The sequence below is a fragment of the Peromyscus leucopus genome, chromosome 5, assembly GCF_004664715.2.
Source record: "Peromyscus leucopus breed LL Stock chromosome 5, UCI_PerLeu_2.1, whole genome shotgun sequence".
NCBI classification, from domain to species: domain Eukaryota; kingdom Metazoa; phylum Chordata; class Mammalia; order Rodentia; family Cricetidae; genus Peromyscus; species Peromyscus leucopus.
In genome coordinates, this window is record NC_051067.1 from 120,764,635 (window position 1) to 120,789,598 (window position 24,964).

Here is a 24,964-nt window from a genome sequence, read left to right on the forward strand (position 1 = left end):
GCTGTATCCCAGCCCCACAATGCCCTTGTGTCTCCAGGAAGCAAGACTGCTTCAGGAATTCACTGCACGGACACAGAAAATCAGCTTAAAGAACTCCTACTGGCTAAGTGGCAACAGTTTGAGCATCAGTAATTGGGAAAGAGTAGCAATAATTGCATTTAATTGGGACAAGTGATGTCTATGAAAAGCTATGAGTTAACAGTGAAAGTGGCCATAGAGTACGCAGTTTTTATACTGAAAAGTTAAGAATGATAGGGCATGCTCAGAGATCCCAGGGATGTTAACAAACAGGGGGAGCTGGGGCCCCATGATCTTCACAGAAAATAGTAAATGCCCGCCTATGGTGCAGGCACCACACTGAAAACCCCTGGCCTAATAATCCAGCAACATGCACCAAGCCCAGCAGTGTTCTTTTAATCCCGTTTTGCAAATTGTCAGAGAGATTAAGTGACCTTCTCAAGGCCACACAGCTTCTGAGTGGGGGAGCCCTAAATCTGAATTCAGGCCATCTAGCTCCAGGATCTCCTCATATGAGATTGTACTACATCTCCATATAAGTAAGTGCGTGTGTGTGTGTGTGTGTGTGTGTGTGTGTGTGTGTGTGTGTGTCTTTGCCACAGTGGAGGCCAGATCAGTTCTCTCCTAACATGTGGCTCCCAGGGATGGAAGAAAGTTATCAGGCTTGACTGCAAGCGCCTTTACCCACTGAGTCTCTTACTAGCCCAGATAATAATAATAATGTTATTATTATTGTTATTATTATTTTGTATAAAATAAAAACCTATACTTGCTTGAATATGGACAATTAAGAAATAATAAACTAGCCACATATACATAAGTGAATTAATTCTAAAAATATCAGATCAGATAATGTTCAAAGGTCAAGCCAGATTGGTCAGTGCTGATGGTCACATGCAGGCAGCCGAGTGGAAGGAGGACACAGCTCAATGTTGCAAAACCACTAATTAGCCAAGAATCCCAGAGAGATAACAGGGAGTACATGGACCCAACTGCTCATCTCCTAGGAGATAGAGCCTCCAGAAAGCTGCACGGATTATAATAAAATATGAGGAGAAATGTGTGAGCTTTTAATAATGTTAACAGGCAAGATCAATAGCATAAAACGACATCATGAGAGGCACAGTGGTAGAATGCCAGCCCAACAAGATGTTCATGCACACAGCTTGCAGGGACGTTCCCAGGAGCCACGAAGGCAAACCCATGTGGAGGGTGGATTGGTAACTCTTATCAGGAGGCTATGTAGAATGGGCACTTACTCAGCCTGGTGAACTGGCCTGCAGTCCTGTATGGACTCTTCAGACTCAGTGGGTCAGAGACGTTATTCTTTGATTGGGTATGGCATGTAATAACCCCAAGCAGAGGGCTGGAGAGAAGGTTCAGTGGTTAAAATGCTTGCTTCCCAAGCATGAGGGTCCTCAGCACCCATGTAGAAATCTGGACACACACACATGCAATAACCCCAACCAGGAAAACTATCAAATGGCCACAGTGAAAACTTTGCAAGAAATAAAAATGATAACCGTAGAAAACATTCAAGGTGCCTGGCAAAGCACTGGGTGCAGTATGGCTCGAACAAGTTTTTGTGGGGCAGAAGTACAGCTCCAAGCCTTACTTTTTTGAATGTTTCCTCTGCTCTTGAAGGTGTCTGAAATTTTCTAAAAGCTCATACATCATGTACCTAGCAACTGCTGCTGCTGCTCTACCTAAGTGTCTATGGGGTTCATTTCTGTGTCTCCAACTGACTTTCAACGACCTTAACTGCATCTCTGTCGCAGGGCATCACCCACGGGTCTCCAGAACCCATCTGCTATGTGCACAAAAAGAATCTTGGAATTAGCCCCCTCGTCTCCACCCTGGCACAGTCCTACCTAATGACTAACAGGTGTGGAGGATGCAGACACTCTTTCCCCTCCATCTTCATAATTTGGAGGGGAGCATGGCTTCCCCTGCTCTCCTAGACTTGTTCCCAGTGTCAGCACCTGCTGAGAGCTGTCTAGACAACCTTCTCACCGCAAGCTAATTCACCCAACCCAGAGTGGTTTTCCATTTCCCCAAAGAAGTCCCACCAAGCCCTCTTGTCCTTTTGTTGTTGTTATTGAGACAGGGTCTCACTGTGTAGCACTGGCTGACCTGGAACTCACTCTGTAGATCAAGCTGGCCATGAGCTCATAGAGATCTGCCTGCCTCTGCCTCTAGAGTGCTACGATTAAACTGTGTGCCACCCCAGCCAGCTAACCAATTTCTAAATATACTGCACACCCTTAACCTTTATCAGAGACATTTCTAGAGCAAATCCAGCAGGGACTGCATTCATAATTGCAGTTTAACTTAATTAAGGGTAATTAGTTAAATCTGTAAGCACTACTTATATTAGCAAAAGAAGATAGTTTGAAGAATTTGCCAATAATGGAGTAGATGACTTTATCAAACGGGATGAAAGGCGAAGCATGTGTATTCCTAGTTGTTTGTAAGCAGACTCAAATTCCTTCAGCAAAGTTAAAGAACAAATCAACACTGGGTAGGAAACCTTGTCTGGAGACAGCCTGAACATTAGTTCATGAACTCCCCGGGGAGAGCGGGAGTTCTTTCCAGCTTCACAGCATTTGGTGTATATTTCTGCAACAGTGCATACTGTGCTATGCCATAATTTATTGTTTCCATGTGTGTCTCCAAGATTACAGACTGAGGTCCTGGAAGTCTGAGACCAGGGTTCCTTTGCCTCTGTCAGCTCCATGTCACATTCTAATCTTGGCATGTCAGTGGCTGTCATACCTACTTATTGACAAAACAAATAAATGAATGACTGAATAAAGAAACATCTGTCCTGTCTGATAGACTGTGTGTCCTGTTGGCAGAAATTACTTCATTAGCTGTCACAATTGCTCCTGTGATATGTAGAGACTCTAGTAAACATCTGAGGGTTAGTGTTGAACACTAAATGTGTAAACAAGGGAAGGAATGAATGAGTGAATAAACGAGAGATAGGCATGTGACAGCCCCAGACTGTTGATGAGCAATGACTGTCAAAGGTGCCTTGCCCTCTGCTTGCTGGTGGGATGTAGCTGAGCTTCTTGTCAGTTTTGTAAATATAAAAATGAGCAGTTAGTCATTAACTTGCATGATACTAATTCTAGTTAATCTAATTAAGGAGCTGCCTTAGCACAATTTCCAGTCTTGCCTTTCCCTCCACATTTTGAATATTTTTCCTTGCTTTGGTTTCACTTATAGACATGGTCAACCTATCCTATCACTGCAAAAGGGGTGCTTGCCCATTCAGTCCATGGCACACCTAGGGGTGTAGTCATTCAGCCATGTTAACCAGGGGGTGACATTCCTTAGCCTGTTGTCCCGTGGGGCCTGCAGTTTGTTTTTGTAAATAAAGTTTTATTGAAACACAGCCATGCCTGTTTGTTTTGTGTTATCTGCTGTTACTTTCACACTAAATACCTGTAATGGCAGCATAGAGGGGCAGAGACCCTCTTGCCTGTAAAGTTACAAGTATTAATTATCTGGTCCTTTACAGCAAAGAGAGTTGCTGATCCTTCTTTCAGAGGAAGCTCGACAGTAAGGAAATCCACATCACACCACCATGCATTCAAGGTGTGCAAAGAGCCTATTATGTGCCCTTTTAAAATGAATACAACATGTGTTCTTCTTCCAAGTACCCCATGTAGACACCCTCATACTAACAAGATATCAACATTATGCAGTGTAATGGATACTAGCGAATCTAACACAATTTTTAGTGACTGTGTATTTTATTCCTAATAAGAAATATTCATAGAACATAGGTTTGATCATCCTCTTTATTTTTCATTCAATCTCTGTGGTAATTCTTCTATAGCTAACTCTCCTTAGCTGCAAAACACTGGAACAGTGTGATACCTGAGTCTCACATGCTACTCCTGTGGCATGCAGACTCAGTGGTACTATATCATACTATCAACTAGCTCTCTCTCTAAGGGTCACATGCTTCTCAACTGTAAAACAGTACTTCTTTTCAGCTAATATAGGGATTAAATGAGATAATTAGAAGCTGAAAAAGGGACTCTACTTAATGTAATTAGGGCTTTCGAGGTATTGTGCTAAGTGATTTTTAGCATGCATTATCTCATTTGATTCTCCCAAGCACAGCAAAATGTTGCCCCTACTTGAGGGCTGAGGCGGAGATACACAGGGACTTCATTTATTCCCTCCACAAGCATTTGAGTTATCTATTTTTTAAATTGGCAAATAAAAGAGTTGTGCATGGTAGTTCTTGCACATAAGCCTAGCACCTGGGAGACTAAGAAGGAGGATTGTGATTTCTGGGCTATCCTGAGCTATACCCCTTTTCCAAATAAAAAAAATAAATTTGATGACTACACAATGTTTTGAAACATATAGACATTGTGTAATGGCTAAACCAAGCTATTTAACATAGGGATTAACTTCATTTATCAATTATTTGTGACAAGAACACTAAAAATTCTATTCTCATGGCGATTTTCAAGTATACAGTACATTTTGAACAGATCTTTTCTAGGACTCGGCTTGCCTTCTGGAGATTTTGTATCACTTACTCAGCATCTCCTGCCCATGCTCTCACCCACTGTCCTAACCACTCCTAGCCTACATCACACAGTAACCATCGCTGGACTCTCTTCCTCTGTTGAGATTGGTTTTGAGATTCCTCGTGTAGATGGAACCAGGTGGCATTTTCCCATTTCTGCTTGGTTATTCCACTTAATACAGTACCCTCCAGGTTTAGGCAGGGTGATAGCGCCCCTTTCATATCTTCAAGATCCGAGGACCACTCCATGAAGTGCACATCTTGTTTTAGCATCCTGACTTAATTTACTTTGGATATGTAAGTCACTTGTAGTAACCAGATCATTTGGGAGATCTGATTTTAGGGTAGGTTTTTGTTTTGTTTTGATTTGTTTTGTTTTTGTTTTTAGGAAACCTCATACTCTGTCCTCTAAAAGCTACACTAACTTACATCCCCACCAGTGTGTAAAGGTTCCATTTTTTTCCTACACCGACGTTTGTTACTTATTTTAATTTGCATGTATGAAAATATGCCATGAAGCCAGAAGATGGCATCATAGCATCTGGAGAGAGAGTTCCAGGGGGCTGTGAGCTGCCCAGCACAGGTGTTGGGAACTAGCAGGCTGTTTGCCGACAGCTCCTTTAAGAGACAGCCTCCTGACTCAGCATTAGCAGCAAAAACCATGCAGCTCTTCCAAGAGCCCTGCTGCCAAACACTTAAATGGGGTTTATGTTGGCACACTACTTGATGGCAGCAAGGATCCAAAAACCCCCCAGATTTTGGGCCATAAATGTGGCTCCTGCAGGTGCCTCCACTATGAAGCTGGGCTCTTAGGGAACCCAGGAATGGGGTGGAGCCAGCTGCCACAGCCGCTTCTTTGGTCCCAGCCATGCCATTTAGCAGCTTAAGGACTCTTGTGGTCAGAAAAACATAGAGATATGCAGTAAAGACAAATTCAGATGAAGGAACCTCTAAACGGCTGACAGTGTGTTTAAAACTGTACAAAGGCTTAGGAGAGAGAAGAGAAAGCATCTATACAATGCTAGATTTAAAACATAGTTTTAAAATAATAAAGTTCTTAAAAAGGGAGTAAAGTCATAAAAAAAAAAAGCCGTGTAAAGATGGAAAATACACAGAGAGTTGGATTATTGTGTTGTCTTTGAATTTGTTGGCTGCTGAAGAAGCAATGGCTGCTAAGAGATGCTGGATTAAAGCTGTTAGATTAAGCCAACCTATACATTTTAAAAATATCTTGACTTCAAACATTTAAGTCAAAATGTATATTGCTGTGGAGGAGAGGTTATACTTTTATATCCACGGGAATTGAGAAGCTGTGGATTCACTGTAGGTTAAAGAAAATCGGGTTTGATCAAGGAAGATCCCCCTGAAAATCCTGAATACAAACATAAAGAAATAAGCCTAAAAGAACTACAAGACACATGATGTACATTTTACCTACTCAAGCACGTAACAAAAATTATCTTTGACTGACTCATATACAATGCACAGTCTATACTTGTATTAATGCAGATGTGTATGTTACCTTTAAAAGTTTATGTATTTTCAGACCAAAGGGACCACATACCAATGAAAATGGACGGTTCAGGTAATCCAACATCCAACACAGCTTCAAGGCTGCTGGCTGAGATGTTCCAGCCCCACAGACTACTCCAGCCAAGACTTGACCATTGTCTTAAATTTTCTTAGGATCTAAAGATTACCAGCACCCCCAATCAACAGAAAGTAATCTAGAGAACTATGCCCACATTTCCAAAAAAATGGGTTATGGGTGTTTATTATCATTAAAGGGAGGTTGGTTACAAATTGTTATCCATCATAGTCAGGATTTAAATTCAAAGATCTCTTTCTGAAGGAAAAAGGTGGAAGTGATAGGATAAAAGGATAGATTATTAAATTTACTTTTAAACCAAAAAAGAAACTACTAGTCTTAAATATTTTTACATTGCTATGGATTTTTGTATATTGATACAAATTTAAAGTTAATTTTGTTATACTGTATATAAGTTTTTACTCTTGTTTGGGGTATTATGCTTATGCAACTCATTAAAAATGTAATATATAATTAAAAATACAGATTAATAGTCATCTATAATAGTCAAACTTACAGTCAAGTTAGATATGTTTTCAAGGTCATAAACAGATATATTTAGATAGGTGGTCTTCAAACACTTTAAAAACCTACAGAATATGGCATTTAATATGTTTAATAACCTAAAGCTTTTCATGACAGTGAGACATGTCTGCTCCAGTAGCACCAATCTACTTCAGAGAAGATGATGGGCATTAAAGAATCTCCATATGGAGTTTGTTTTCTTTATGGCAAAAACTAGCCTTGTAGGCAAAGAAACTCCCTTGCCTCAATTGGTGACAGCTACTGTCCAAACTGGACCAGCAGGATGAAAAAAACAAACAAACAAACAAAAAGAAAAAAAAAAAGCAACTACCAAACTTTGCTAAAACAAGGTAGGACAGTTCCTCAAAATTCCCTGCTTCTCAAAAAAGTCTGTCAGATATTCTAGGCCTGTATGCCAGGGATGGATGCCCCAACATTACAGGGGAACTTTGGGTGGCTGTCCAGGCAGCCTGATGTCCCTGTCATTAGGTAACATTTATAATTTATATTAAGTCTCTGAGTCAGTTACTTGGGAAGTGGCTACCAGTTATTTGGGAGCAGGCTGTCGGGGCAGGGAAACTCCACCTACGGTATTGCTTTTATTACATGTTTAAGTATGTTCCTTTTGTATCCCTGATCTCTGAAAGAATTTTATATGAAGGGGTGTTGGATTTTGTCAAAGGCTTTTTCAGCATCTATTGAGATGATCATGTTTTTTTTTTTCTTTTCAGTTTGTTTATATGGTAGATTATGTTGACAGATTTTTGTGTGTTGAACCATCCCTATATCTCTGGGATAAAGCCTTAACTGCTGAGCATCTCTCCAGCTGACAAGTGTGAACTCAAGCTGATTTTAATCTTCACTTCCTGGATAATTAATGATATTGAACACACACACATAACATATGTAAGTGCATGTATATATATATTGTATATTGAACACATATATAATACATATTGAACACATGCTATTTTTGTATTTGTGTGTCTCCTTTAAAGAGGTGTCCATTTGCCTAGTATTCATAGGTGGTTGGGTCAGATGATAAATAAGACATGCAATATGAAAAAACACATTGTGTCCATTAGAAGATAATACTGTGGGGAAAATAAAACAGGGAAAGGGTGATTGGAATGGCTGGAGTTGGAGTGATGGAGAAGAGGTCTTGGTCATGGCTGAACACATTCAAAAGATGCTGACAGACTGAAGGCTTGAAAGAGGGAGGTCAGGAGAGCTAAAATTGTAAGTTCCATCAGACTCCAGTGTCCAAACTTAACAGCAACATTTCAATCTCCTGCTCAGTTTTTCTCAGGACATGTTCCCAAGTCTTGGTTATCTTTGGCTGCTGCCTATATCTTTTTTGGTCTTTGCTCTTCCCTGAAATGTTCTCACAGGCCTTTAGTCACATGCTGCTCTCTGTCTTTGTAACTGGATCTTCTAAGCCCTGATAAAGGAACAGCTCAGCCTCATGCCAAGTGGCTAAGGCAGACAGGATTCACCCAAACATAGCCCAGGGTTTCTAGCCCTGGCCTAAGAGAGGATTCCAGAAATGGCTCTGCACCAACTAGGAGCCTACCAGGCACCAGAGGCACCAGATGTTTAGGCACTATTATGGTAAATAATAGAGTATAGGGTGGGGAGATGGAAGAGAGAGAGGTGGAGAGGTTCATGGGCTGGGGAGAGATGTGGATCTGAAAAGGTGAAGGTGTTAAGGAACAGGCTGACATGAATGACCTGCTGCTTGCCACCCCAGTCCAAGGTGATGTCTGGGCCTGAACTAGAGTCAAGAGCTAAGTCTTGGTCCAGGGCCCTAAAGCAGATAAGGAGGTCGAAGAAGAGATCTATGGCTCCTGTCATCACTAAAGGCCAGGAGGAGGCCTGTAGTCTGGGCTACCACCTGGAGCTATGTTGGTGTCCGAGGGCCACAGTGCCTCTGGGTCATGCTAGTCTGAGTGGTCTGAGCTCCCAGCTGTGCCATAGGGACATCCAAGCCTGGGCTGCTGCTGGTCCTACCATAACTGGGGGCTGTGTTGATGTCAAGTGGCCCTTGTTACTATCAAAAGCCACATGGATGCCCAGGGTCTAGGATACAGCCTATGGCCATGTAGGTGTCCAAAGGACCATGCCAACTTAAGTGGCTAGCACCTGGGACCATGTTGTCACCAGGGCTAGGACTGCTGTGGGCCATGTCTGGGTCTGGTCCACTGCCCTACAATAGCCAGGGTGGGTCTGCATTGATGTCCATGGCCCCTAATACCATTGAGGGTCATGCTGATACTGGGGGTCAAGGCTGCCACTTGGGAACATGTTGGAGTCCAAGGGACACACTGCTGTGAGGGCCATTGCAAACTTGGTGGCCTGCACTGCCACCTGGGGTCATAGTGACATCGGAACCTAGGCTGCTTATTAGGACCATGTTTGGGTCCATGGCCCATGTTGCCACCAAAGGCCACAGGGATGCCAGAGGGCTAGGGCACAACCTGTGGCTATGTGGATGTCCGAGGGCTGTGCCACCACCAGGGCCAAGCTGATCTGAATGGCCTGTGCTGCCACCAGGGCCATGGCAATGTCCAGGTCCAAGCTGCTGCTGAGGGCTGTGTCTGAGTCTGTGGTCCTACTGCAGCTGGGGTTTTTGCTGATGTTTGTGGCCTGGGTTACCACAAGGGATCATGGGAATCGCAAGTGTTGTAAACAGAGGGCTGGGATGAGCTGGCCATGCCCCTCCCTGGCACTGGGATGGATGGCCCTGCCCCCTACCAGGATACTGCAGCTGAATTGGGAGAATTCCAATTAGCCCTGACCCTCACCAGCTGCAGCACATAGGAGAGTGAATTCTGCAACCCATCAGGGCACCACACTAGAGCTAACCCTGTTGTCAGGGGTGCAGGTGAGCCAGCCCTGAGGGTGTGAGAATAGGACAGCTTTGATTCCCCTCCCCATATACCCCCTACAGCAATCCAGAGAGAGGGGGGGCCCTCAAAACAGTGGAGCTGGCCCTGGTGGTGTGAGTGAGTGGGATGTGAGCACCAGAGAGCACAACAGGATTTCCATGACACAGGACAATGTTGGGAAGTCCAGAGGGGAGCCCCGGTGAGAGGCCATTGTCCATGATGTGACAGAAGACAGAGGCCTCCAACCAGACTGATGACTCCCAGCAGCCAACACTTGCAATGAAGACAAAGGACGGAAGGGTTAAATGTGCCTGTGACTCCCTGGGCCACACCACAGCTTCCACAAGGAGATTCTTTTCTTCTTTTCTCTCTTCTTTCTTGTTCTGCTTTGTGTGGTTTGTTTGTTTTTTTGTTTTAAATTTTGTTTGGCTTTTGGGGTGAGGTTGCAAGGGCAGATGTGGGGGGTGGGGTAGGGAGATGGATGGGATCGGCATGCATGATGTGAAAACCACAGAGAATCAATAGAAGTTAAAAAAAAAATAAAAGACTTGATAAGGGACTGGGATTTTACGTGGCTACATGGCTGGCTTCTCCTATTTCCTTTCTTGCTTGGGCAGTTTGTAATTTCACCTTTTAAGTCTTTAGAATCTTCTAGACTTTGTAGGCTGTCTGAATGCTTAGCCTATGAAACATCATGCCCTCTTTCCTCACATGAAGCAGACATCTCCAGTCCGGACATCTTTGTGCTGGTTTGCTGCAGGAGGTGGAATCACTTCCTATCACTTACAACCCCAGAGCTCTGATACATCATGTTTAAAAATGCCTGATTGCTAAGAATGTGGGTGTTCACCTATCAGTGCATCTGTCTCATTTCTCATGATTGATGAACCCAGGGAAGGGACGGGAGAGATGGCCTCAGAAGTCAAGAGCACTTCCCGCTCTTCCAGGGAACTGGAACCCACTTTAGACAGCTCACAATCTGCCTGTAACTCCAGCATCCTGGGCTCTGATGCCCACTTCTGGTCTCTGTACACATGGTATACATGTATCACACACAAATAAATATACCTACACATAAACTAAAAAAAAAAAATCTTCAAAAGCACCAGGAAGGGGGCTGGAGAGATGGTTCCAGAGCATTTGCTTCTGTCAGAGGACCTGAGTTTGGTTCCTAGCACCCACGTCAGACAACTCACATCAGCCTCCAGGGATCCAGTGTCTTCTGACCTTTGCAGGTCCCTGCGCATGTATACGCAACTCTCCTCCCACAACACTGAAAATAAAATAAATATTTTTTTGAGACAGCGTCTCACTATGTAGCCAGCCATGTAACTGGATATATAGATCAGGTTAGCCTTTGGCTCACAGGAATCCCCCAGCCTCTGCATCCCTAGTGCTGGGTGGGATTAAAGGTGTGCACCACTATACTCAGCTAGTAGAATAAATCTTGAAAAAATAGAATCCAAGGAAAGTAGCTGCTTCTCCAGGGTCGTCTTCTAGCCAGTCTCCCCCAACTCTTTTCCTTCCTGAGCCTAGACCATGTCCTCAGTCACGGCTCATCTCCTTGCATCATTGGCTCTGAGAGGATTTCATGGTAGTGACGGCCCAGACCCTGTATTTTTAGTCAAACTCGACTCTCAGCAGATGTCTCTCCTAATTGCCATAATCTGCCTGGGTGCCATTTTTGAAATCAGCTAAATGAAGATTGAAAATAGAACCCACCTCATCTGGTCGTTCTGAGATCAAATGAGAAGTATACACATTAGTGTAGGCCTTGACCTTGACACACGACAGTGACTTCTACACATCAGCTACTGCAGATGGAGGGGACACTTTGTGTTAAAGATGGGGAGGCTGTGTTTAGCCCAGCTCTGCTGCTTCTGGGTGTGTGCCTCTGGGTGCCAACCCATACTGCCCTCACATTCCAAGGTGAAATGGTAATAGAAACTTGAGTATCTATATGTGAAATAAAAGGTATACAAATGGGTATATTAATAGATGTCCTTGAATAATTATGCTAATTTCAGTATTAAGTGATACAAAATTATGTTTGTGAAAAGGTTGAAATATCATCAACTTAAGTACTGAGTAACATGAAATATATAGAACTAAACGTTCTATCATTTGTCAGTTTGCATATTAAATGTGTATACACTAATCATCATATCAGTAGGAAATTAAATCAAATAGTATGAACAAGGGTGGTTGTGGTGTCAGGCACTTACACCAGTGTTGATGTTGTTGTTGATACCTGTGGGGTCTTAGCATCATCAGCATCCTTCACACTGTTAGGATGTGTTGCTGCCTGCTTTGTCTGGTGCTCTTGTCCTTGGTGCTACTGAGAAAGCACTTAATAGCCTTACTCTTGATCACATCCCATCTTCTCTCAGGCATAAATTCATCATTTTCAGATTGCCTTTTATTCAATATGCCCATGCATTTTCATTTGGAAGTAGCTCCAGACTAAGTAGATGGCTCAGTCAGAAAAGTGCTTCTTTTGAAAGCACTGAAATTTGACCGTCAGAATCAACGTAGAAAAAAAGATGCTGAGCATGGTGGTACATGCTTGTAATCCCAGTTCGGAGGAGAAGGAGACAGGTGGAGTCCTGGGATTCACTGGCCAGCCAGCCTAGGTTTCTACATGAGTTCCAGGCCCATAAGCGGCCCTGTCTCACAAAACAAAACAAATGGTATCTGAGAACAACCAAAGATTTTCCCGGTCTCCACCCACCTGTGCGCCTGTTCACACACACTCACAAACGAAGTGGCTGCAAACATGATGTCCTCCCTCTGGTTGGGATGACTAATGGAGAGTCCTAGGAAAGAGTACATGGGCGCCTTGGCCTTGACATAAGGTTCTATTGGGGCAGCCTTGTCTTTGTGACAGTCTTCTGCCTGGTCTCCAGTCTGACTCTGGAGTTAGACCCTGTGCTGTGAAGACAGACAGTACCTGTGTATACTCTGTTCCTCAAGTATGGGCTGTCTGTAAATGCCAATAAATGGATTTCATGGAATGGAATGCACAGGAGATGCCTCAATAAATTGCATTTTAAGAAAAAAAAAATCCCTTAAACCTGCCTTGTCCTCTAGCTATCAACAAAATGCCTCCCTCTCTCTGAGCAGTAGTTCTAGACATAAAGGCTCTTAAAAGCTACCATCCACAAGCTGTGAGTTACTGGGTATGCCTTTACACTAGATGGTGCATAGAGCCCCAGATGTCTGAGGCTTTTATTTCACAGTGCTCACATTTCTGAGTTCCAATTAATTGAATTGGGAAAAGCTGTAAACTTCATGACAGAGGAACCATCTCTGACAAAATCCACAGAACAACCAAGCCAAAGATTCCTTAGTCTCCTCTTTGTTTATGTATACAAGGCTGAATAACCAATGTGGCCAATCTTCTTGCTGTAATATGTTAGGTCTGATAGCCAAAAGTTCTGATGTCATATACATATAGGCCAGGTCATGTGGGGAAACATTTTTCAATGACATAATTACGTAGAGCACCATGGGATAGCATAGGAATCCCAAACATGCCAGCTCTTACATTTCAGGTTATTTTTTCCCGTAAAATTCAAAATTTCATTTTCTTTCTGTCATGTCTTTCTTCAGAACATCAATCAAATTTGTTTTCAACACAAGCACTCAGATCTGCAGTCCTAAAGGTGCCTAGCTCCCTCACCTCACACCTCTCACACAGAGTCATTGCAGGAAGCAGGAAGAAGCACCTTTCCTTCTGCGGTTCTGCTCACCCCAGGTAAAGTCTCTGAAGTTGCATTCCTCCACACAGTGGGGACCTCCAGGTGCTGCTTAGCTCTCAAGAGAGTCCTCCATCATTATCCAGTACAGGAGTCAATGTCAGAATCTCGTTCTCTGCCAGGGCTATGCAAGCTGCCAGCTGCCCTAGGGTGGGCTTCCCAGTGGTCCTAGGGATATAAATGCATGTGATTTATTGAGCTGTTCCTCTTAAGAAAAGCTTGGGATACTGAGCAGGGATATCTAGTGTTGGCCAGATCCATGGGTGTGAGACATGAAGTATCCAGGAGGTCATCCTCCACTGTAGATAGCAGAGTTGGCAATGTGTTTGTTAACATTGGCTCCTGGGGGGTGCCCAGATGGGGCAGTTCCTCTTCTCCAAGGGCAGGATGCTGTATACAGGAACTGCTAAGTAAGCCGTCAGTATCCAGACTCATATAAGTTAGGGAATGGGTGTGTTCAGCTAACAAGGGGGTCCAGGTGGGTACCCGAGCATCTGCCCCCTTAACCTGGTGCTTTTAGAAGAACTCTGTGAGGAAGGCTGTTATTGTTTCCAGTTTACAGATAAGGCAATCAAGTTTGGGGTTGTATTTCTCAGAAGTAGATCCTACAGTAGGGTTTGGGTAATTCAACACTTGAGAACTTCTAGAAAAGTGAAACAGACAGAATACTTCTAGCACATTCTATGGTGTCAGCATTACAGTAGTACCAGAGTCATGTTGCCACACTCTGCAAACCTCAGTATCTCTTAAGGACAGAGATGTTGAAATTTCCAGCAAAAGATTTACAAATGGAATCCAACTATCTATAATGTGCTTATGCCACAACCAAATGAAACTTACTTTAAGTAGGCAAGGCTGGTTCAACATGCAAAAATTACTGTGTTCTATCACACAAGTAAGCTAAAGAAGAAAAATTGCTAAAATTAAATGACATGTAGAAAAGCATTTCACAAAATCCATCACACACCACACCACACCACACACACACACACACACACACACACACACACACACACACTGTCAACTTGACACACTCTAGAATCACCTGGGAAAAGAGCCTCAATTGAAGAATTATCCAGGTCAGGTTGGGCTGTATGTCTGTCTGTGGGGGATTGTCTTGTTCATTAATGTAAAATGACCCAGCCTATTTTGGGTGTTACCATTCTATAGGAATAGTGTCCCTACCGGTATAAAAGAGGAGACTACTAGCTGAGAGCAAACAAGCTGGTACATAGGCATTTATTCTCTCTGCTCTTGACTGTGGATGTGATTAAGTTTCCACCTTGATTTCCCCAGATAATGGACTAACTTGGAATTGTAAGACAAATTCCTCCCCATTACAGTGGCTTTTGGTCAGGATATTTTTGTCACAACAGCAGAAATAAAAACAGAATGCAGTGTATGCTTGATTGCGAGAAACCAGACACTATCCTCCAAACATCAGGAACAAAGTAAGGATATCATTTCTTTTTTTTTTTTTTTCGAGACAGGGTTTCTCTGTGTAGCTTTGCGCCTTTCCTGGAACTCACTTGGTAGCCCAGACTGGCCTCGAACTCACAGAGATCCACCTGGCTCTGCCTCCCGAGTGCTGGGATTAAAGGCGTGCGCCACCACCGCCCGGCTAGGATATCATTTCTTAACATCCTTATTCAACATTATTTTAAGTCATGGCCACTGCAATGAGACAAGAAAAGGAAACAGACTGTATACACATTAAAAAGTATGAAGTAAAACTTTATTCACAGATTATTTTCTTCTATATAAAAAAAAAATCCCAAGAACCTGCCAAGAAAAGAATAGCCAGACCTCAATGACTATAGCTAGTTAACAGAATATCAGACCATGAGTAATGGTTACAGATTATCTTAAAGTAGGTAAGATAAGTATAAGCTTCATATGCAAAAACAACAGATGCCAAAGGAGCTGTAAGTGGATGCAAACACATCATGCACTTATGGGCCAGATGGTGCATGTATGAGTAGCCATCCGACCATACATTCATGGGCTAGAATACCCAGGTATGAACAGTCATCAGACCATACATTAATGGGCTAGAATACCCAGGTATGAATAGTCATCAGACCATGCATTAATGGGCTAGAACACCCAGGTATGAGTAGCCATCAGACCATACATTAATGGGCTAGAACACCCAGGTATGAGTAGCCATCAGACCATACATTCATGGACTGTAATACCCAGGTATGAATAGCCATCAGACCATACATTAATGGGCTAGAACACCCAGGTATGAGTAGCATTCAGACCATACATTCATGGACTGGAATACCCAGGTATGAGTAGCCATCAGACCACACATTCATGGACTGGAATACCCAGGTGTGAATAGCCATCAGACCATACATTCATGGGCTAGAACATCCAGGTAGGAACAGCTATCTATAGAGTAAGTGCTGTATCAGCCAACATCTCAGCAGACTGCTTTGTGGATAGTGATAGTGACTTGACTTTTCTTTTATTGAAAATAGGTACTTCCATAATATACTCTGCTCATGGTTCCCCTCCCTCTACTCCTCTCAGTTTCTCCCTACCTCCCCTCCCATCCAGATCCACCCCTTTCTGTCTCTCATTAGAACACAAATGGGCTTCTGGGAGATAATCATAAAATGAAAGTGCATAATAAGTTAAAACAAAAATAAGCACAGTGAAATAGGACAAACCAACGTAAGGAAAGGATTCCAGGGAAACAGACATAGACAAAGACCCGCTCCTCTGCACCCTTGGGAATCCCATAAAAACACAAAAGCAGAGGTCCTAATATATACGCAAGGGGGAAAGACAGGAAGGGAGGGAGAAAGAGAGAAAATATTTTAAAAGAGTGAAAAAAAGTCCTCACATTACATTATGAGACAAAGAACTCCCAGAGATGCCATTGATTTTGTTGTCTATCGGCCAGGGGCTGGGCATGTGGCCTGCCCATAAGAATAGTTTGTTTCCCCAGTGAGAACCTCTTGGAGAAAACTAAATTCTCATTTTCAAGTGGTTATCATTTGGAGATAGCTTCTGTGTTAGGGAAGGGGGTGTGTGTCCACTTCTCCTTTCAGCTCTAGGATCCATTTGGTGCAGACCTGGGCAGGCTCTGTGCATGCTGCCTCAGTCTCTGTCAGTTCATATGTGCCTTGACCATGTTGATTTAGAGAGCCTTGTTTCCTTTGTGTCCTCCGTCCACAGCCACTCTGGCTCACTCTTTCCACTTCCTCTTCCACAGGGTCCCCTGATCCCTGCAGTAAGGGATTTGATGGAGTATTCCTATTTACATCCTATTTAGTGCTGAATGTCCCAAGTTCTCTCAGTCCCTGAATATTGTCTGGCTGCGGGTGTTTGTACCTCCTCCTATCTGCTGCATGAGGGAAGCTTCCCTGATGATGGATGAGCAAGGCACTGGGGATAAGTGATTTAAAGTTTATGTGGAAAGGCTAAAAACAACAACACCCAGAAAAATCAGCACTCAAGCAGCAGAATAAACCTGGGGACTCAAGACTTGATTCTAAAACTTATATGTCTATAGTAATCGAGACAGTTAGCAACTTAAAAGAGTATACACAGACTGACAGAAGGAACAGGGAGCCCAGAAATTGTAACTGGATGAGTGATTATGAGGGTACAGGAAATTTAATAAATGGTGCTGAGCCCAATATCAGTTTGCCTAAAAACTATATGTGATGAAATCTACTTACATTAAAGAATATATATGTAAGATGAAAAACTATAAAACTTGTAGAAAAAAAACTATATAATCTCTATGACTTTGTTTTGGTGAACATGTTTAGATGTAACACCAAAAACACATCTGTGAAATGATACATTAATTTGGACTTCATTAAAACTGAAAGCCTTGTTCTTGTGCTGGACAGATGGCTTAGAGGATAAGTGTATTTGCTCTCACAGAAGATCCAAGTTCAGTTAACAGTACCCGTATTGGTCAGGTTACAACCATCTGGAACTCCAGCTCCAAGGCATCTGATGGCCTCTTCTGACCTCCATAGGCTACACACACACACACACACACACACACACACACACACACACACTCACACACTATTTTTATTAGGACTCTTTTTCTCCTACAGGGTTGCCTCTTCCAGCCTTGATGAGGATTTGTGCCTAGTCTTATAGTAACTTGTTATGCCATGCTTGGTTGATATCCCTGCTCTTTTCTAAAGGTAAATGGAGGAGGAGTGAATCTGGAGGTGGGGGTGGAGGCTGGGGGGGATGCAGGGGATGGTGGAGGGAAGGGAAACTGGTCAGGATGCAATCTATGAGACAAGAATAAATAAATAAAATATTTTTGAGAAAAATAAAGAGAAGAAATTGTGAATTTTTATAGTGTTTGTTCATAGTTGGAAAAAAACTAGAATCAATCAAGATATTCTTAAATGCATGAGTGGATAAAACAAATTTTAGCAGATTTTTGTAATCAAGAATTATTTATCAATCAAAAGGAATGAGTTATTGAACCATGCAAAGATATGGATGGATCTTAAACTCAGATTGCCAAATGAGAGAAGTCCTCTGAAGCATAAATATTACATGATTCCATTAATGTGACTTACCGGAAAAGACAGGACTATAGAGACAGTAACTAGTGAGGAATTGCTTGAAGGAGGACAAAGGGGTTGTGTGAGTCAAGGTGGGTAGATTTGGGGGCTAGGGAGATGGCTTGGTCAGGGAACTGCTGCCATGCAAGTGTGAGGACTCAGCATGATGGCTTATGACTGGAATCCCAGTGCTGGAGAGGCAGAGACAGGAGGATACCTAGGACTTGCCAGCCAGCCAATCTAACAGAATTGGTGAACTCTAGGTTCGGTGAGAAATCCTGTTTCACAAAATAAGATGAAAAGCAATGGAGGAAGATGACTGGCCTCTACGTGTGTGTGCACATGTGTGTGTAAACACACAAACACACGTGCAAGCGTATCTGCACAAATGAACATATACACATATCACATACACCACATAACAAAAAAGGATAGGAGATCAGAAGTAGATATATTCTGTGTGATATGCTAATAGTTGATGATAATACTGCCATATGCTAAAATCAACAAGTTTATAGCTCACAGAATGGTCCTAAGGGCAGGCCAATAAAAAAAAAATACCATTTTGTGATTTGTAGGATCCAGAGATGGAATGAAAAATATACCAGTAGAATATGACCATATTGCATATTGTATGGAAGGTATGGGACAAACTCATTGGAAGTGGTAAGTGGGGGAACACTGCTGATATAACTTTGCATTTGGGGATGAGTGGGCCTACACATAGATGCATGCCTGTGCTCCAGGTGATAAAGTTGTACTCAGGGGTGGATTGTTAAATCCCTTCTTAATGAATAGTTAAGTTAATAGGAACCATGTTTGCCAATGTTGGTTTTGGAGGCCAGAGACAAGCAAGGGGTCATAGCTGGGATGGCTATGAATGAATGGACTGGGGCTGGGACTTCAGGATGCCCACATATATAGCTTATAGGTAATAAGATAGATAGCTATGTGTATGTATTCATCCTAGTTTCCTTCTGTTACTGTGATAAAACACTATGAAAAAAAGATTATGGAGGATAGGGTTTGCTTGGTTGACACTTCCAGGTCACTGAGGGAAGTCAGGGAAGGAACTTAAGCAGGGACATGGTGGAGCATTGCTTACTAGCTTGCTTCCTGGCTCACTCTGGCTCATGTTCAGTTAGCTTTCTTATACAATCCAGGGCTACCCACTTAGGGAATGGTGCTGCCCACCATGGGCTGGGCCCTCCCATATCAATTAATCAAAATAATTTCCCACAGATATGCTCACTGACTAATCTGATCTAGGCAATTCCTCAAATGAGATTCCTTCTGTGTTGACTCTAGGCTATGTCAAGTTGATAGTTAAAGTCAAGTAGGACAGTACATTCTTAAATAAACAAAATATATGTGCTGATACAATATACATGCACATAGGTCTGTCCTTTCTCTGTCCACCAGTAGGGTCTGAGGCCAGTAGCAATGAACATGTCTTACACTCAGATTTTGACTTCGATAGCCTTCCAAACTAAATCAATGAGGACTCATTGGAGAAATGGCTAATTCTAGTATTGAGCAATGCTATACAAGATGAGTACAGAGCATCTTGCCTCACCATAGAATAACGAAGTGCTCATTATAGGGGGTCTGTGAAAGGGGCAGAGGAGGTAGGTGACAGCACTTCCAGTGGCTAAAGCTAGAGCAATTTTAACAGAACATGCTTTATACTAGATTATAAAACAGGTTAAGAATAAATGCCCAGGTCCCTGTTGATGTGAACAAATGATTGATTGATTGAATGAATGAATAAATAAAATAAATAAGTAAATAAATTCAGGAGATGAGACACAGCTCCGTACAGATGAATTCTAGATCAGGCACATGCCCATCCTTGAAATGTAAACTGCCCCAAGTGACCTCCTAAGGAAGCCTGCAGTGTGGGAAGAGGTAGGCAGTTGTCTTCTGCTAGGGGAAGGAGAGTTGCTTTTCTTTGGAGTGTGGCCACTGTTGGGTTGCCCATGCCCCTAAAAATAAATGGAGGACATGAAGTTGGAAGGGAGATGTGTTTGGGGAGGTCCCAGGGGGAGTTAAAGGGAAGGAATGAGGATGGATATGATCAAGCTACATGGTAATAATGTATAAAATTTTCAAAGAAGAAACGCAAAAGATAGTGAACAAAACTTTAAAAATTAAAATAAAAAGTTCGCTAGAAGGAGGGAGACAAGGAAGTTGGGAGGGAGAAAGAGGAAAGGGGTGTAGGGGAGAGATCTCCCCCAGGCTGTTGGCATGGGAAGGAGTGTGTGTGTAGGAGTTTTAAGCAGCCAAGTCTGTGAGTTCATAATAGGTTCCCACCACCTCCCAGTCCCACCAGGGGTTCCAGCAGTGAACAGTACAACAGAGCCTGTCCTGCTGAAGGGAAGACTTTGGGGGGGGGGCTATTCTGTTCTCTAAGCTCACAAACTCCCAGGCACTTCCAACTCTCTCTACTTGCCTGAGTGAAGTTGAAGCTGCAGACCCCTGTGGGTGATCTTAAGGAGAAAGAGGATGGCTTGATGAGGTGGAGGATGAATGCAACAAATGATTCAAGGTCATCTAAGGTTATTTCAGCAATGTACTCTAGTTCCCTTCACAGTGAGGATGCGCTACTAACCCACAGGGACAGTGCCAGCAGAGAGCAGAAAGCAGAGCCAGGATTCATGCCTAGATTTGGTGGCCCCCAGCTCATTGCCTAATACTGCACATTCTGCTCAAGGTTCTGGAACTCTTACAGGACCAGGAAACCAAGAAAGATAGCTCATGTCTTCCTGAAACCTTGACAGGCTAGCAAGGGATATTTAAACAATGTCCTCAACCTCCCTGGAGGGAAAATCTATGAAGTTCCTATAGAGAAATCCATTTATGATCCATGCCTCTAGGAGAAAAGATATCCTGTAAATACCTATGTAAATCAATGGTCCTTTGTCCTAATCAGTGCTGTACATTTGAGCTAACATTATACAGTTGGCCCCTGGCTTCTCAGGCTGGGGAAGAGCAGAGGTCTAGCAGGGGCTTTGCCTCATCTCATGCAGGAAATGTGTCTAGGAAAATGTCTTGTCTGGAAAGCTGTAGCCATGAATACCTATTTTCCATATTACCTCCAAGACTCAAGGTCTGTATCTGCCCTATTAAATGATTTCCAAGTGATTTCTCCAAAGGTGTAGGGCTGCCTGAGGAGTCACTGCTGATGTGGGCTTTATAACCTTCACTCATAATTGAATGGGGCCCATTTCTTAGGGAAAGTGATAGAACAAGGTGCAGGCAACTGATCATTAGAAACAAATGGTAGAAAGGCAGAGCAGAGATCATTATTCCTAACTGTCGACATTATGAACTGGGGCTGGGGGCTGGGGCCTGGGGGCGGTGAGTGCTGCCAAATGCCACTTCTCTCTCTCCACCAGGTGCAGACAAAAGTCAGTGCTACTGTTAGTGGGTTGAGCTGGGACTCTCTGCAGTCTCTGGTTTGAAGCCCTTTTGCCCTCTGTTTCCACAGCTTCCTTCTTGTTCTTCTTCTGCCCAGAGTTCCAAGTGCCCTCCGTTGCCTGTTGTATGTCAGGGAGCTGCTGTAACAATTAGCTCTGAACTCTCAGAGGCAAAAGCCAATGCAGGTCTATGTCTCCAATGTGAAGAATCACATTTTTCTTCTATGTCATCTGGAACGCATCATTTCCAGGAGGAAAGAGGTCTGTGGATGCACATGCAGTCTTAACTCCCTCTGCCTAAAAGAGCCATGTATAATTACTGTCTTAGTTAGGGTTTCTATTGTTATACAGAGGCACCATGACCATGGTAGCTCTTCTAAAGGAAACATTTAGTTGGGGCTCGCTTACAGGTTCAGAGGTTTAACCTATTATTGTTAGGGCAGGAAGTATGGTGGTGCACAGGTCAACACGGTGCTGGAGAAGAAGCTGAGAATTCTACATCTGGATCAGCAGGCAACAGGAAAAGAGAGGCCCTGGGCATGACTTCAGCATCTGAAACTCCAAAGCCCACCCCCAGTGACACACTTCCTCTAACACACCTCCTAATAGTGCCACTCCCTTGTGACCAAAGTTCAAGTACATGAGCCTATCTATGGTGGTCACTCTTATTCAAACCACCACAATTACCATGCAATAGTTTTTGGTTAAATCTGGTCACATGGTTACAACCCAAGTGCAGGGGATGCTGAGAAGTGGAGGAGCACATGGCTAATGGGTGAGCACTATATACCAGTCTTTGACTGATACCTGAGATCACTTTTATCACTGTGGTGATTTGCAGGTAATAAGGAAAACTGACAGACTAATCACAGTAAAGCTAACTCTTAATCTGTAGAAGTGCACTGTCCAATGGGTTATCACCAGTCCCATGTAGTAGTTGTGATGGTCAGTTTTAATTGTTAACTTGACAACATCTAGACTCACTGGATGATGGGACTCTAAGCAAATCTGTGGTGGATAATCTTGATTACATGAATGGAGGTGGGACAACTAGTTCACTGTGGGTGGCACCATTCCCTAGGCAAGGGATCCTGGATTGTGTGAGAGTGGAGAAAGTAAGATGAGTGAGCAAGCATGATCCCCCCGTGTTCAGGTAACCAATGCAGCATAACCCGTTTCCTTCTCCCACTATGACTTACCTGCCATAATGGACTATAATCTGAAACTGTGAGAACATAAACCCAGTCTCCCCTTAAGCTGATTTTGTCTGAGTATTTTAGTAATAGGAAAGGAAACTAAAACAGTGGTTATCTTCATTTAAATGTAAATCAATTTAAATTAAATAAAATGAAAAATATGGTTTTTGTTAAATTAGCCACATTTCCAGTGTTCAACAGCACATATGCCTAGTCACTACTATTATTGGACAACAGAGAATTTCCATGCTTACAGATTACAGATTTTTCTAATATATGCTAAAATGTTCAAGACTATTATAGAATGTTTTAGAACAAGTGTTAGATTGTAAATCTAACAGCTTTCAAGAAGGTTATTCAGGTATCTGGCTATGGTCTTCTTTGTGAAAATCAGCTCCATTGCTACAGTTTGGAGAAAGACCTCTGATTTTAGCTGCTTTACAGACTTCCAGGTAAGACTGAACTGAACTGAAGCAATAGATGGCATGGCTAAAAATGTTTGCCAACTACTAAAACTATGTAAAGAGTATCCAGGAACATAGACATTTGAGTTGAAATCCATGTCTTTCTACTTAGAAGCTGTGAGAACTTGGACTCATTAAACCGATCATCAAAGATACTGATTTACCATCTGTAAAGGCTGAGATGAAAACATCCATCCACCTCAGAATGCTGTGATGATGGTGTTGGGAGTCAGTACAGGATGGAGTGTTCTGGGACCTGGCGCTGATGGTGGTGGGGGGTCAGAACTGGATAGAGTATTCTGGGTCTTTGGTATTCCTGCTGATGAGAGTCAACACTGGATAGAGTGTCCTGGGCTCTGGTGCTGATGGCAATAATAGCCAGCACTGGATGGAGCATCCTGGACCCTGCTGCTGATGGTGATGGGAGTCAGCATTGCATAGAGTGTCCTAGGCCCTGGTGCATTTAAGAAAGGATTCCAGTAATGGAGATTGCTCAGTGGTTAAGAGCACATTTTGCTCTTACAGAGGACCTTTCAGCATCCAAATCTGGTAACTCACCACCAGATTTGTAACCTGTGCTTGGGCCTGTAACCCCAATTCTAGGAGATCCAATGTCCTCTTCTGACCTCTGCAAGCACTGTTCTCACATGCATATACCCAAACTGAGACAAACACACATATACATAATTTTGTTTAAAAAACAAAAAAACAAATCTTTTTTAAAAGGAATGTACTCAAAACTATAAATATGTTTCTTGTTTTTATGTGTGTATATGCTTTCTTTCATGGACATTATTGTAATTATACTGTAGGAATCAATAATTTATATAAAAAATAATCATGAGTGACATGAAACCAAAAGTGACAAGAAATATGTAATTTGATAAAAATTTGGACTCAGATCCTTAAAAGACTGAACAATAGACTGAGATCAATGAGGGAAAGTGTAGTAGGGATAAGCATAACATCTAACCTTGATGTTCAGAGTTAGAGTGACACAGTCTCACGACACCATAATGAATACTTACCATGTTGCTGTTTAACCTGATGAGGACCTGTGTGGATGCCCTGGGCCTCTTTGCCCTGGAAAACATACATGGGCAAGGCTTTAGATTTTGTTCACTTAGAACAAGAAAACTGTCACACTTTGCTTTGTTCAGTAAATATTTATTGAGTTTCACCTACAGTGAAGGCACCAGAGCCACAATAGCAAACAGGAAGGCAGTAGCCAGCACTGTCAACAGATCAAAGGGGGGTTGAATAATTGCTCGAATGAACCTAAAATTAACATTGTGACTCATGGAAAGGTATTCCAAGAATGATTCTCTGAGGACATCTTGCCGTGGAATAATCCTTTCGTACACTGTGAAGTTTTGTCATTCAGATTGGTTTAATAGAAAGCTGACTGGCCAGTAGCCAGACAGGAAGTGTAGGTGACACAATCAAACTAAGGATGCTGAGATGAAGAAGGGTGGAGTCAGAAGTAATGCCAGAAAACACAGAGGAAGCAAAACATGTAGAAAATGAGGCAACAAGCCATGAACCATATGACAGAGGATATATAAAAAAATATGGGTTAATTTAAATGTAAAAGTTAGCTAATAACAAACCTAAGCTATTGGCCAAGCATTTACAATTACAGGAAAGAAACGTCTGCCTACAATTGGTGTCCAATGTGGGGCTGGAACTTACACATAAGACCTGACTAAGTTTACAAAAGGATTCTAAACACACAAAAACAGGGTCAAGCACAGCTTCTTGGTAACTGCCTTTTCTCAATAGGCTCTGTTTGCTGGTGGCAAGCAGAGGCGCAGCTCCTTTAAGAGATGGCTTCCTGGCTTGGTGCTAGTGGCAAAAACCACATGGCTCTTTTAAGAGGCCCTGTTACCAAACACTTAAATGGGGTTTGTGAGCAATGAATGGCACCCTAGTTGGTGGCAGGATGGACCTAAAAACTCCCCAGAATTGGGACAGTGAACCATGGCTCTTACACC